The sequence below is a fragment of the Arachis hypogaea genome, chromosome 14 (assembly GCF_003086295.3).
Source record: "Arachis hypogaea cultivar Tifrunner chromosome 14, arahy.Tifrunner.gnm2.J5K5, whole genome shotgun sequence".
In the NCBI taxonomy this organism is placed as follows: domain Eukaryota; kingdom Viridiplantae; phylum Streptophyta; class Magnoliopsida; order Fabales; family Fabaceae; genus Arachis; species Arachis hypogaea.
Genome location: NC_092049.1, coordinates 67048633 through 67063090, shown reverse-complemented (window position 1 = coordinate 67063090; position 14458 = coordinate 67048633). Strand labels below are relative to the sequence as shown.

The following is a 14458-nucleotide window of genomic DNA, read 5'->3' as shown; positions in this document are numbered from 1 at the left end:
TCCATCTGAAGATCCTTTTCAGTTCTTAACTGAATTCTTGCAGATATGTGATACTATTAAGACTAATGGAGTAGATCCTGAAGTCTACAGGCTCATGCTTTTCCCTTTTGCTGTAAGAGACAGAGCTAGAGTATGGTTGGACTCTCAACCTAAGGATAGCCTGAACTCTTGGGATAAGCTGGTCAAGGCTTTCTTAGCCAAGTTCTTTCCTCCTCAAAAGCTGAGTAAGCTTAGAGTGGATGTTCAAACCTTTAGACAGAAAGAAGGTGAATCCCTCTATGAAGCTTGGGAGAGATACAAAGAACTGACCAAAAAGTGTCCTTTTGACATGCTTTCAGAATGGACCATCCTGAACATATTCTATGATGGTCTATCTGAATTAGCTAAAATGTCCTTGGATACCTCTGCAGGTGGATCCATTCACTTAAAGAAAATGCCTGCAGAAGCTCAAGAACTCATTGACATGGTTGCTAATAACCAGTTCAAGTACACTTCTGAGAGGAATCCTGTGAGTAATGGGATGCCTCAGAAGAAGGGAGTTCTTGAAATTGATACTCTGAATGCCATATTGGCTCAGAATAAAATATTGACTCAGGAAGTCAATATGATTTCTCAGAGTCTGAATGGAATACAAGCTGCATCCAACAGTACTCAAGAGGCGCCTTCTGAAGAAGAGGCCTATGATCCTGAGAACCCTGCAATAGCAGAAGTAAATTACTTAGGTGAACCTTATGGAAACACCTATAACTCATCATGGAGAAATCATCCAAATTTCTCATGGAAGGATCAACAAAAGCCTCAACAAGGCTTTAATAATGGTGGAAGAAACAGGTTTAGCAATAGCAAGCCTTTTCCATCATCTACTCAGCAACAGACAGAGAACTCTGAACAAAATACCTCTAATTTAGCAAACTTAGTCTCTGATCTATCTAAGGCCACTGTGAGTTTCATGAATGAAACAAGATCCTCCATTAGAAATTTGGAAGCACAAGTGGGCCAGCTGAGTAAAAGAGTCACTGAAATCCCTCCTAGTACTCTCCCAAGCAATACAGAAGAAAATCCAAAAGGAGAGTGCAAGGCCATTGATATAACCATCATGGACGAATCCAAAGAGGGAGGGGAGGACGTGAATCCCAGTGAGGAAGACCTCCTGGGACGCCCAGTGATCAATAAGGAATTTTCCTTTGAGGAACCAAAGGAATCTGAGGCTCATCTAGAGACCATAGAGATTCCATTAAACCTCCTTATGCCATTCATGAGCTCTGATGAGTATTCCTCTTCTGAAGAGAATGAGGATGTTACTGAGGAGCAAGTTACCAAGTACCTTGGTGCAATCATGAAGCTGGATGCCAAATTATTTGGTATTGAGCCTTGGGAAAATGAACCTCCCTTGTTCACCAATGAACTGAGTGATCTGGATCAACTGACATTGCCTCAGAGGAAACAAGATCCTGGAAAGTTCCTAATACCTTGTACCATAGGCACCATGATCTTTGAAAAGGCTCTGTGTGACCTTGGTTCAGGGATAAACCTCATGCCACTCTCTGTAATAGAGAAATTGGGAATCTTTGGGGTGCAAGCTACTAAAATCTCATTAGAGATGGCAGCCAATTCAAGAAAACAGGCTTATGGACAAGTAGAGGATGTGTTAGTAAAGGTTGAAGGCCTTTACATAGTCCTAGATACTGGGAAGGATGAGGATGAATTCATCATCCTTGGAAGACCCTTCCTAGCCACAGCAAGAGCTGTGATTGATGTTAACAGAGGTGAATTAGTCCTTCAATTGAATGGGGAATCCCTTGTGTTTACAACTCAAGGTTATCCTTCTGTAAACATGGAAAAGAGGCACAATAAGCTTCTCTCAAAACAGAGTCAACCAGAGCCCCCACAGTCAAACTCTATGTTTGGTGTTGGGAGGCCACAACCAAACTCTAAGTTTGGTGTTGAACTCCCATATCCAAACTCTAAGTTTGGTGTTGGGGAGTCTCAACAATGCTCTGAACATCTGTGAGGCTCCATGAGAGCCCACTGTCAAGCTATTGACATTAAAGAAGTGCTTGTTGGGAGGCAACCCAATTTTTATTTATCTAATTTTAGTTTTCTTGTTCTTTCATGTCTTATTCGGTTCATGATCATGTGGAGTCACAAAATAAATATAAAAATTGAAAACGGAATCAAAAATAGTAGAAGAAAAATCACACCCTAGAGGAAGACCTTACTGGCGTTTAAACGCCAGTAAGAAGCATCTTGCTGGCATTCAACGCCAGAACAGAGCATGGTTCTGGCGCTGAACGCCCAAAATGGGCAGCATCTGGGCGTTTGAATGCCAGAATTGCACCCTAGAGAAGAGCTGGCGCTAAACGCCCAGAACAAGCATGGTTCTGGCATTCAACGCCAGAAATGGGCAACAAATGGGCGTTCAACACCCAGAACAAGCACCAATCTGGCGCTGAACGCCCAGAGTTGTGTGCAAGGGCATTTTGCATGCCCAATTTGGTGCAAGGTTGTAAATCTTTGAACACCTCAGGATCTGTGGACCCCACAGGATCATCTCAGGATCTGTGGACCCCACAGGATCCCCACCTACCTCCACTCACTTCTTCTCACCCCTCTTTCACACAATCCCATAAACACTCTTCCCCAAAACTCTTCACCAATCACCTCAATCTCTCTTCACCACTCACACCCATCCACTCTTCCCCATAAACCTACCTCATAAACTCCACCTACCTTCAAAATTCAAAATCAATTTCCCACCCAAAACCCACCCTTATGGCCGAACCTTACCCCCCTTCCCTTCCCTATATATAGCCCTCCATTCTTCCTCATTTTCACACAACACAACCCTCTCTTCTCTTCCTGGCCGAATACACCTTTCCCCCCTCTCCTCCATATTTTCTTCTTTTTCTTCATCTATTCTTTCTTCTCTTGCTCGAGGGCGAGCAATATTCTAAGTTTGGTGTGGTAAAAGCATAAGCTTTTTGTTTTTCCATTACCATTGATGGCACCCAAGACCGGAGAATCCTCTAGAAAAGGGAAAGGGAAGACAAAAGCTTCCACCTCCGAGTCATGGAAGATGGAAAGATTCATCTCCAAAGCTCATCAAGACCACTTCTATGATGTTGTGGCCAAGAAGAAGGTGATCCCCGAGGTCCCTTTCAAGCTCAAGAGAAATGAGTATCCGGAGATCCGACATGAAATCCAAAGAAAAGGTTGGGAAGTTCTAACAAACCCCATCCAACAAGTCGGCATCCTAATGGTTCAAGAGTTCTATGCTAATGCATGGATCACTAGGAACCATGATCAAAGTAAGAACCCGAACCAAAAGAATTATCTCACCATGGTTCGGGGGAAATACTTAGATTTTAGTCCAAAAAATGTGAGGTTGGCGTTCAACTTGCCTATGATGCAAGGAGATGCACGCCCCTACACTAGAAGGGTCAACTTTAATCAAAGGTTGGACCAAGTCCTCATGGACATATGTGTTGAAGGAGCTCAATGGAAGATTGACTCCAAAGGCAAGCCGGTTCAATTAAGAAGACTGGACCTCAAGCCTGTAGCTAGAGGATGGTTAAAATTCATCCAACGCTCCATCATCCCCACTAGCAACCGATCTGAAGTTACAGTAGATCGGGCCATCATGATACATAGCATCATGATTGGAGAGGAAGTAGAAGTTCATGAAGTCATCTCCCTTGAACTCTACAAAATAGCCGAAAAGCCCTCTCTTGGGGCAAGGCTAGCTTTCCCTCATCTTATTTGCCATCTATGTTACTCAGCTGGAGCTTTCATAGAAGGAGACATTCCCATTGAGGAAGAGAAGCCCATCACTAAGAAAAGGATGGAGCAAGCAAGAGAGCCCATTCATGGATCTCAAGAGACGCATGAAGCTCATCACCAGGAGATCCCGGAGATGCCTCAAATGCATTTTCCACCACAAAACTATTGGGAGAAAATCAACACCTCCCTAGGAGAATTAAGTTCCAACATGGGACAATTAAGGGTGGAACATCAAGAGCACTCCATCATCCTTCATGAAATTAAAGAAGATCAAAAAGCAATGAGGGAGGAGCAACAAAGACAAGGAAGAGACATAGAAGAGCTCAAGGACATCATTGGTTCCTCAAGAAGGAAACGCCACCATCACTAAGGTGGACTCATTCCTTATTCCTATTTTCTGTTTTTCGTTTTCTTAATGTTAAGTGCTTATCCATGTTTGTGTCTTCATTACATGATCATTAGTATTTAGTAACTTTGTCTTAAAGTTATGAATGTCCTATGAATCCATCACCTCTCTTAAATGAAAAATGTTTTAATTCAAAAGAACAAGAAGTACATGAGTTTCAAATTTATCCTTGAACTTAGTTTAATTATATTGATGTGGTGACAATGCTTCTTGTTTTCTGAATGAATGCTTGAACAGTGCATATGTCTTTTGAAGTTGTTGTTTAAGAATGTTAAATATGTTGGCTCTTGAAAGAATGATGACAAGGAGACATGTTATTTGATAATCTGAAAAATCATAAAAATGATTCTTGAAGCAAGAAAAAGCAGCAAAGAACAAAGCTTGCAGAAAAAAAAAAGAAAAAAAAAATAGCGAAAAAAAATAAAAAGAAAAAGCAAGCAGAAAAAGCCAAAAGCTCTTAAAACCAAGAGGCAAGAGCAAAAAGCCAATAACCCTTAAAACCAAAAGGCAAGGGTAAATAAAAAGGATCCCAAGGCTTTGAGCATTAGTGGATAGGAGGGCCTAAAGGAATAAAATCCTGGCCTAAGCGGCTAAACCAAGCTGTCCCTAACCATGTACTTGTGGCGTGAAGGTGTCAAGTGAAAACTTGAGATTGAGCGGTTAAAGTCAAGGTCCAAAGCAAAAAAAGAGTGTGCTTAAGAACCCTGGACACCTCTAATTGGGGACTTTAGCAAAGCTGAGTCACAATCTGAAAAGGTTCACCCAATTATGTGTCTGTGGCATTTATGTATCCGGTGGTAATACTGGAAAACAAAGTGCTTAGGGCTACGGCCAAGACTCATAAAGTAGCTGTGTTCAAGAATCATCATACTGAACTAGGAGAGTCAATAACACTATCTGAACTCTGAGTTCCTATAGATGCCAATCATTCTGAACCTCAATGGATAAAGTGAGATGCCAAAACTATTTAAGAGGCAAAAAGCTACAAGTCCCGCTCATCTGATTGGAGCTATGTTTCATTGATAGTTTGGAATTTATAGTATATTCTCTTCTTTTTATCCTATTTGATTTTCAGTTGCTTGGGGATAAGCAACAATTTAAGTTTGGTGTTGTGATGAGCGGATAATTTATACGCTTTTTGGCATTGTTTTTAGTATGTTTTTAGTAGAATCTAGTTACTTTTAGGGATGTTTTTATTAGTTTTTATGTTAAATTCACATTTCTGAACTTTAATATGAGTTTGTGTGTTTTTCTGTGATTTCAGGTATTTTTTGGCTGAAATTGAGGGACTTGAGCAAAAATCAGATTCAGAGGTTGAAGAAGGACTGCTGATGCTGTTGGATTCTGACCTTCCTGCACTCAAAGTGGATTTTCTGGCGCTACAGAACTCAAAATGGCGCCCTTCCAATTGCGTTGGAAAGTAGACATCCAGGGCTTTCCATCAATATATAATAGTCCATACTTTGGCCGAGTTTAGATGACGTAAAAGGGCGTTGAACGCCAGTTCTACGCTGCTGTCTGGAGTTAAACGCCAGAAACACGTCACAAGCCAGAGTTGAACGCCAGAAATACGTTACAAACTGGCGTTCAACCCCAAGATTGACCTCTACACGTGTAACATTCAAGCTCAGCCCAAGCACACACCAAGTGGGCCCCAAAAGTGGATTTATGCATCAATTACTTACTTCTGTAAACCCTAGTAACTAGTTTAGTATAAATAGGACTTTTTACTATTGTATTAGACATCTTTTGATCATTTTTAGATCTCTAGACCTCCATAGGAGGCTGGCCACTCGGCCATGCTTACCCTATATTAACTTATGTATTTTCAAACGGTAGAGTTTCTGCACTCCATAGATTAAGGTGTGGAGCTCTGCTGTTCCTCAAAGATTAATGCAAAGTACTACTATTTTTCTATTCAATTCAACTTATTCCGCTTCTAAGATATTCATTTGCACTTCAACCTGAATGTGATGAACCTGACAATCATCATCATTCCCCCATGAACGCGTGCCTGACAACCACTTCCGTTCCACCTTAGATTGAATGAGTATCTCTTGGATCTCTTAATCAAAATCTTCGTGGTATAAGCTAGATTGATGGCGGCATTAATGAGAGTCCGGAAAGTCTAAACCTTGTCTGTGGTATTCTGAGTAGGACTCTGGGATTGAATGACTGTGACGAACTTGAAACTCGCGAGTGCTGGGCGTAGTGACAGACGCAAAAGGAGGGCGAATCCTATTCCAGTATGATCGAGAACCTCAGATGATTAGCCGTGCTGTGACAGAGCATTTGGACCATTTTCACAAAAGGATGGGATGCAGCCATTGACAAGGGTGATGCCTCCAGATGATTAGCCATGCAGTGACAGCGCATGGGACCATTTTCCAGATAGGATAAAAAGTAGCCATTGACAACGGTGATGTCCTTACATAAAGCCAGCCATGGAAAGGAGTAGGACTGATTGGATGAAGACAGCAGGAAAGCAGAGATTCAGAGGGACGAAAGCATCTTTATACCTTTATCTGAAATTCTCACCAGTGATATACATAAGTATTTCTATCTTTATTTTCTGTTTAATTAGTATTATTTTCGAAAACTCCATAATCAATTATTATCCGCCTGACTGAGATTTACAAGGTGACCATAGCTTGCTTCAAGCCGACAATCTCCGTGGGATCGACCCTTACTCATGTATGGTTTATTACTTGGACGACCCAGTGCACTTGCTGGTTAGTTGTATCGAAGTTGTGAATGGAAAACGATTTATTAAGACGTGCGTACAGAATTTCTGGCGCCGTTGTCTGAGATCACAATTTCGTGCACCAGGCAGCTATGGCAAATTATATATCAAATCGAAGCCCCGAATGTTAGCTTTCCAACGCAACTAGAACCGCATCGTTTGGACCTCTGTAGCTAAAGTTATAGCCGTTTGAGTGCGAAGAGGTCAGGCTGGACAGCTTAGCAGTTTCTCCAACTTCTTGTATTCCTTCCACTTTTGCCTGCTTCCTTTCCATCCTCTGAGCCATTCCTACCCTGTAATCTCTGAAAACACTTAACACACATATCAAGGCATCTAATGGTAATAAGAGAGGATTAATAATAAGCAAATATAAGATCAAAGAAACATGTTTTCAATCATAGCACAAAACTAGGAAGGAAAACGTAAAACATGCAAATAGTATGAATAAGTGGGTAAAGAGTTGATAAAAACCACTCAATTGAGTATAATATAAACCATAAAATAGTGGTTTATCAACCTCCCCACACTTAAACAATAGCATGTCCTCATGCTAAGCTCAAGAGAAGCTATAAAGATGAAGAGGAATGGTAGGATGTATGAAATGCAATCCTATCTATATGAATGCAACTACATGCAAAATGTTTCGACCTACTTGGTTTAAAAGTAAACAAGTTCTCCAAGACAAATACAAACCAATTTCCACTAATTCAAATCATACAATAAAAAGCAAGTAAACTTGTAAGAAGACAGCTCATGAAAGCAGGGAACATAGAATCAAGCATTGAACCCTCACTGGTAGTGTATATCACTCTAATCTCTCAAGTGTATAGGGTTATTCACTCTACTCTTCTCTAGTCATGCTTTCTAAATCTTGTTCTTCATCTAACCAATCAACAAATATTTAATGTACCAATGCAAACATCATGAGGTCTTTTCAAGGTTGTAATGGGGCTGAGGTAAAGGTAAGGATATATGTATGGCCAAGTGAGCTATAATATAAATCTTTAATTAACCTAAGCTCTCATCTAATATACATATACTCTATATACTTTTAAATTCATGCCTAGCTACCTATAATTCCCACTTTTGTATAATTCCCATACTTATGTACCAAATTTTCTTTAATTTTTATCACATGTGCATTGATCTTTTATTAAACTTAATATTGGGGTAATTTTGTCCCCTTATTTATTTACTTATATTATATATATTTTTTCTTTTTCTCTTTTTTTCTCTTTTTTTTTAAAGCTGAAAAATAAACATAACTTATCAATGCACATAGATTTTTAATTTTTCTGGTCTCACATGAGTAGGTACCCAAATTTCCAACATTTTATCAAAGTAAAATCTTAACGCATTCCCTTATGAACCCATGTTCCCATAATTTCCCCACACTTAATTGATACACAATCTCTATCTTAAGCTAACCAAAGATTCAATTGGGATATTTAATTGTTTTTCTGCTTAAGGCTAGTAATGTGGTTATAGAACAGAATAAATGGGGATAAAAAGGCTCAAGGTGGCTAACAAGGGTGATGTAAAAGGTAGGCTTATTTGGGATAAGTGAGCTAATAACAAGTAATGGTCTCAATCATATGCAAGCATGTAAATACACTAAATAATGGACATATAGAATGGAACAAAGCAAAGATTGCAATTATAGAGAAGAAAACACACAAGAATAAAAATTTATGGTTAAATAATGTAACCATGTAAATAAGCTCAAAACCTCACAAGTTGTGTGTTCTTTGGCTTATAAACCATGTTCCAAATACAACTTCAAACAAGTTTTAACAAAAAAAATTTTTCAATTAGTGAAATACTATAAAAATTTCTTGGAAAAGAAAATATTACTTCAACCAAGTAGTAACTGAATGCATAAAATCAAATAAATATGCAATCAAACATGTAAATGCAACAACTAACAAGGAAAATAAAATATTGGTATTGATAAGAAAATACTAACCCATAGAGATCGGTATCGACCTCCCCACACTTAAAGATTGCACCGTCCTCGGTGCATGCTGAGATGTGCAGGTGGACGGGTTGTTCCAACTGATGCTTTCTTTCAAGGATTGTGCAGATGGACTTGTTTGTCTCCCCTTTTAGATGTTTTCCCTTTCCCTTCTTTGGTGGCCATCCTGAAGAAGAGAAAAAGAAGAAAAGTAACCCAAAATTAAAGATAAAAAATAAATAAAATATGGGTGTTAATGCCAGATAATAAGGGTCTCAATTACATGGAAGCTTCAACATGTACGTGAAAAAAACAATAGAAGCACATGGCATACCAATGGTGCAAAATTTGCAACAATGGGGAAGAGGGTGAGGAAGGAGAGATAATATAAATTCATGTCAATGCAAAAGTAATACAGATATAAAAAATTGGCATTGATTTAAATAATATTACTCAATCAGAATTAAACAAGTCACTAAGCACCAAGAAAATACCAGAAAAGATGTAACAGTGGAATAGGAACATTTGAACACCAATGGTAAAATAATAAAAATATGCAATGAATGAAAGTATGCAAATAAATTAAATAAAATAGAATGGAAGAGAAAAAAAATAAGAAAGGAAGAAGAAAGAAATAAGAAAAGAGAAAAAATTAAGGATTTGGAAAAGAAAGATATAAGATATTTTGAATGAGTTGTGCGGCGCGAGCGACGCGGCCGCGTGGGGCACGCGGTCGCGCGAATTGCGCTTAAACTGATTGACGCGGTCGCGTCGGTCACGCGATCGCGTGATCCATTTTATGCGACTGGCGCGAGGGCAGCCTCGCACTCGCACAACTCTCTGTTCAAAATCATTAATTGCCAAATTTTAAGTGACGCGATCGCGTGGGGCATGCGATCGCGTGAGTGGGCTTTAGAAGGATATGACGCGGTCGCGTGGGTCACGCGACCGCATGGGAAGGATTATGTGTTCAGCACCAATCCAGCACCACTCTCGCACAACTTTCGGGTGTGCACCACTTTGACGTCGAAATCCTGGTCACGCGGCCGCATGGGGCACGCGGTCGCGTGGGAGGCCATTATTCCCATATGACGCGGTCGCGTCAGCGACGCAGTCGTGTGGGACACTAACGCGACCGCGTGGGACGATTTGTGTCATTGGCACGCCTCCAACGCTTCTCCTGCGTAACTTTCTGTTCATTATTCTCTCCCAATACCTGTAATTTTTTTTTATGTAGAATGCAGAATGCAGTATGCAGAATACAATGCTTAATGTGAATGCTATGCATGATTTCAGGTTCAATAAAATAAAAATAAAATTCAAAAACAAACAAAACTAAATAAAATTAAAATTGCAAAAGGAACGATCATACCATGGTGGGTTGTCTCCCACCTAGCACTTTTAGTTAAAGTCCTTAAGTTGGACATTGGAAGAGCTTCCTGTTATGGCGGCTTATGCTTAAATTCATCTAAAAATCTCCACCATTACTTGGAATGCCAATAGCCTCCGGGGTCCCAAACTAGGCATGTAAAGCTTCTGAGCAGCTTCAAACAGAGTCTCAGGCTCCCGGGGTGACGAATGTCAGAATAGAATCCATGATCCCAAGCCTTGTTTTTAAATCCGCCTTCGTTTTGATCTATATTTTTCCATCCGAGCAGTTTAGAAAGTAGATTCTCACCATGGTGACCAAACTTTTTCCGAGATTCATTCGATTGAATATGATACCAATCCGTGCACTTCAATTTGAAGCGTGGAACCTTATTGAACCTTGTGCACCAGCTCTGAGCACGAGCCATTTCCCTCTTACTCTTAAAGCTGCAGAGAGCTCTAAGCTGGCCATCTGTTTCAAGCAAACCGTATTCAAGTGAAAAAGTAAAGTTAAAAGTTAAGGATTGTACCCACTTGGAGCTTGTATTGGGTGGTAATGGCCTTGGGGAAGGTGTTTCTGGTGGTTCTGTAAGTTCTACTCCCTTGTGCTGTTCTGTGAATTCCTCCACTTCCTTGTAAGGTTCTTCAAATGCATCTGAGTCCTGGTCAAAATCTTCTATGTCTTCCTCGTCACTTGAGTCATAGATTGGAGGTTGAGAGAAATCTACCTCCGCGTCATCTTCGTATTCACTTGGGGAAGATTCTTCGATCTCAGAGAATTCACTTGCGGATGCAAGTTCATTACTAAGAGAGCTAGACTTGTGACTATCATCATCAAGGGAATTTGTGTCCTGGGGTTATTCCGTCTAGTTCTTCATAAACGACTTGCCTTGGGGATTGTGCAATATCCTCCTTAGCATCAACTGTAATGTCCTTGACAGAGTTCTCCTCAACTCTGGATTCCCATGGAGGTTCAGCGTCTCCTAGATCTTTAACCAACTCTGCACAATGACAGCCTCTTCTACTTGTTCTAGTATGAATTCATGCTCTGTCTTGTCTACTGGAGTTTCTAGTGTCTCCTTCATGCTACGCTTTTCATTAGATTGTCTACATGGGGTTGTGGTTGGTCCTTGAATGTTCGCGCGTCTAGAAGCTTATTGAATTACTGCTTGCTCCAGTTGTCGAATGGTTGTTTGAAGTTTATTTACTGTTGCCTTGAGGCAAACCTCTGATTATCGGAGTGATGGATTTGGGCATGAAACATAGGGAAGTGGTGGTGCTTGGGGGTGTTTGGATTGGAACTGGGGTAGGAAAGGATCATACGGTGGTGAATGGTGAAGAGAAGCTTGTGAGTGTGGTGGTTCGAGGTTATGTTGAGAGGATGGTCTATAGGAACGGGGTGGGGCTTGTTGGTAGTTACAAGGTTGTCCACCATATCTATCAGCTGGGTATGCATTGTAGAATGGTTGTTGCCCATGATATCTTGGAGGGTATTGGTGCCTAAAGGGTTGATTAGATCTTCTTGGCTCCATCCATCCTTGATTGGTCTAACCTTGATACATATTCCTGCTGTAACTTCTATTTCCTTCAACAAATTTAGAACCAAACTCAAAGCAAGAGGGGTAAGAGTTCATAGTAGCAAATAAAAATAAAAAGGAGAAACAAAAATAAATAAACAAGCAAAAGAAAAATATTTACAATAACCAATAATAAGGCACACGTTAGCAGTTCCCCGGCAACGACGCCATTTTGAAGAACTGAAGATTGATGGTTTAGAGGTTATAGTAAACTCTCGTTGTAAGTATAGTTACTAAACCAAGCAATCAACGTTTCTTACAAAAATTTTTGGTTGTCACAAGTAACAAACCCCTTAAAATTGATAACCGAGTATTTAAACCTCGGGTCGTCCTCTCAAGGAACTGCAGGGAAGTATGTTCTTATTATTGGTTATGGAGATTGTAAATTGGGGTTTCAAGAATGAGGAACAAGTAACTTAATGGCGGGTAAATTAAATGGCAATTAAAATAAATAAATAACTGCAAAGCAAACTTTTGGCAAGGTATGAGAAATTGGAAGTCCAGACTTAGTTATTCTTATCAATAACAATGAAAGTTGAACCTTAATTCCACTTAGTCAACCTTTACTAAAGTAAAGGAAAGTCAAGGGACTAATTAGTTTGATCTTCGAGTCCTATTTATTTCCTAAGAAAAGGTTGGGATTATTGAAGCTCAGTTCAATTAGCAAAGATAACAGTTATCAATTACGTTGAGATAAGATAACTCCTGAGTTACTGCTTTCTTAACCAAGACCAAAAGAGGAAAAAGTAAATTTGCTGGAATAAAAATGCCTTCAGATGTAAAGCAACAATAACATAAATTAAAGAAAGCAATCATGAATTGAAATACCTCAAATAACATTAATAAGGGAAATTATAATCTAACATGAAGAGTTCATAAACTAAATTGGAAGAATAAATAAAATAAAGAACCTGGGATTGAGAGTTACTCCTAAAACTAAGAGAAGTACTAAATCCTCAGAGAGAGAGAGAGGAGAGAACCTCTCTCAAAACTAGATCTAAAACATGAGAAGTAACTAAATTCGCGAACTCTCTCTGAATGGATGTATTCCCCCACTTTATAGCCTCTAATCTGTGTGTTCTGGGCTGAAACCTGGGTCAAAAGCAGCCCAGAAATCGCCCCCTGCGATTTCTGTTACGTCCAGGTCGCGGGCAAGTGACGCGGAGGCGTCGTCCAGGCGGCCGCGCGGGTTGAGGTTCGCAGATGCGACGCGGATGCGTCATTCACGCGTTCGTGTCACCTAACTTCGGTGCAGCTATGGCAAATTATATATCAAATCGAAGCCCCAGACGTTAGCTTTCCAACGCAACTAGAACTGTGTCATTTGGACCTCTGTAGCTAAAGTTATAGCCGTTTGAGTGCGAAGAGGTCAGGCTGGACAGCTTAGCAGTTTCTCCAACTTCTTGTATTCCTTCCACTTTTGCATGCTTCCTTTCCATCCTCTGAGCCATTCCTGCCCTGTAATCTCTGAAAACACTTAACATACATATCAAGGCATCTAATGGTAATAAGAGAGGATTAATAATAAGCAAATATAAGATCAAAGAAGCATGTTTTCAATCATAGCACAAAACCAGGAAGGAAAATGTAAAACATGCAAATAATATGAATAAGTGGGTAAAGAGTTGATAAAAACCACTTAATTGAGTACAAGATAAACCATAAAATAGTGGTTTATCAGTGACCCACGCGGACGCGTGACAGAGGCCACGCACCAGAAATTGCAGAAAACGCTCATAGCGAATTCTGAAGCCCTTTTTGGCCCAAATCCAAGTCCAGAAGGCATAGACCAGAGGTTATGAAGTGGGGGAATACATCCATTCAGGGAGAGTCTCCAATTAGTTAGTTTTTCATGATTTAGATTTAGTTTTGAGAGGGAGATTCTCTCTCTCCTCTCTTTAGGATTAGGATTTAGAATTAGGATTTTATGCGCTTTCAGGATTATCTCTTTTTATCAGCTTCAATATTCCTTTTCATTATTTTCCCAATTTTATTTATGAATTCTTCTATGTTACAGATTACTCTTTGAATTAATGTTATTTGAGGTATTTCAGTTTATTATTGCTTTCTTTTATTTACATTATTGTTACTCCCATCTGAAGACATTTTTATTCCTGTAGATTTACTTTTCTCCCTTTTGGTCTTGGTTAAGAAATCAGTAACTCAGGAGTTATGAAACTCAAACATGATTGATAATTGTTATCTTTGTTAATTAAATTGAACTTCAATAATCCCAATCTTTTCTTAGGAAATAAATAGGATCCGAAGATCAAACCAATTAATCCCTTGACCTTCCTTTGCCTTAGTAAAAGTTAACAAAGTGGAATTAAGATTCAATTTTCATCATCATTGATAAGGATAGCTAGGATAGGGCCTCTAATTTCTCATACCTTGCCAAAAGTTTATTTACAGTCATCTATTTATTTTACTTGCCATTTAAATTACTTGTTCTTCATTTACTTTAATTGCTAATTAAACCATTCGCTCCTCATTCTCAAAACCCCAATTTACAACCTCCATAACCAATAATAAGAACATACTTCCCTGCAGTTCCTTGAGAAGATGACTTGAGGTTTGAATACTTCGGTTATCAATTTATTTAGGGGTTTGTTACTTGTGACGACCAAAAC

The 14458-nt window shown here is 39.5% G+C and overlaps 1 non-coding gene across 1 annotated transcript; it reads right to left on the bottom strand.

The window, feature by feature from the left end:
* Positions 1 to 226: 226 nt before the first annotated feature.
* LOC112745686 (small nucleolar RNA R71) lies at positions 227 to 334 on the bottom strand. Its single transcript, XR_003173601.1, has one exon. It is a non-coding gene; the product is annotated as a small nucleolar RNA R71 (small nucleolar RNA).
* Positions 335 to 14458: the final 14124 nt, after the last annotated feature.